This window comes from Mandrillus leucophaeus, unplaced genomic scaffold (assembly GCF_000951045.1).
Source record: "Mandrillus leucophaeus isolate KB7577 unplaced genomic scaffold, Mleu.le_1.0 Scaffold352, whole genome shotgun sequence".
Lineage (NCBI taxonomy): Eukaryota > Metazoa > Chordata > Mammalia > Primates > Cercopithecidae > Mandrillus > Mandrillus leucophaeus.
This window is the reverse complement of record NW_012103721.1, coordinates 175,587-177,187: the sequence shown is the minus strand read 5'-3', so window position 1 is coordinate 177,187 and position 1,601 is coordinate 175,587.

The following is a 1,601-nucleotide window of genomic DNA, read 5'->3' as shown; positions in this document are numbered from 1 at the left end:
CTGGTCCAGGGACTACACTTTGAGAAGCATGGCTCTAGCACACTGGCCCATTTTCCTTCTGTGAACCTGAGGCTAAGACTGAAGCCAGTCTCCCAGGTCCCCATGGAATCTGGCTCCTTCCCTGCTCTCTCAGTAAGTCCGACACTCGAGGGGGTGTGACTGCAGCAATGTCACTGGGCCCTGTGGGTGGGGTGGCCAGGGCCATGGTTACCCCACCAGGTCAGGATGCTTAGGGGAAGCCGAGTAGGCCACATATGGGACGTGAGACCTTGAAACCCTGCCCCAGTGAAGCAGGTGACACAACTGGCTCTGTCTTCTGTGGGAGAGAAGCCACAGGTGGCTGCTGTGGTCACATTTAAGGGGACAGATGAAGGCCAGGAGTGAAGATTCGGGGCAGGCAGAGGTCAGATGACAAAAGCCACCATAGTAGGAAGAACAGCCCAGAGTGCACGTACTGCCTCTGCTGGGGTAGAGATGACCTTTGACCCAACAAGAGAGGCTCAAGCTGGGACTCACGGGCCAGCAGCAGCCCTGGGTCGACCCCAGGCCCACCAGCTCAAAGCATCTGATGCCAAGGAACCAAACGATCAAAAGGAATGGGGCTGCTGGGGTCCTGGGCCAGCTTTCTTGTGCTGCCCTCCCTGCCCTGCCCATCCCCACCTCCACCACTGCAAAGCCAGCCCTTACCGCTCGGTACCCAGGGACAGGTAGAGCTGACTGATGGTCTCCAGGAGCTGCCCCTCCAGCACCTTGTCGGCCACCTTGCGGGCCAGGGAGAGCTGGAGCTCATGGTAGATGACACACTGGGCCTCGCTGGGCATGACGGTGCCGTAGAAGTTGCACAGCCACTGGACGGCCCACAGCTGGCCTGGGCAGAAGACAAAATGGAAGATGTTAGTCTCCCAGCATCGAAGCGAGGCTGGCTGGGCTCGGAGGCCCCTGCGCTGTGCTTGCTCTTTCACACCTCTGTGAGCCTGGGCCCCATAGGCGGGGAGACTGAGCACAGACAGGCCATGCACTCGTGCCAGGACAGACTCCGAACACACAGTCACATGGGCACACTTTGGTGCAGATGCTCATGGTAGAGGCCGGCCTTCTTTACAACTCCCAGGGCCGAGGTCCTGGCCAGGCTGGGCCCCTGCACCAGGCCATCTATTTCTGCTTCACAAAGCCCCTCTGGCCAGGACCAGGGCTGCCTTCAGCCTGAGCTGATGAGGCCAGGGGCACAAGTAGCCCCTGTCGCAGATGGAACCTTGAGAGAGCAAAGCCAAGCGTCATGTCTGCCACATACGGCATCATGTTGGGGGAACGGGGTTCAAAGCTGGGCCCTGGCGTTCCCACACATGCTTCTCTCATGCAACCAGGCTCCCAAGCCACAGGCTCACTGGCCTCTCCCAAAGCCAGGGCACTGGGAACGGTGGACAGCTTCTGATTTTCTAGTGCCAGAAACATTCCGGAGATTAACAGGAAACCAGGTACGCCGAATGGACATCTGTTACACACACCAACCAACAACAGCTGAATACACAGTCCTCTCGAGCACCCATGGGACATTCCCCATGACAGACCATGTGCCAGGCCACAAAATGAGCCTCAGTGAA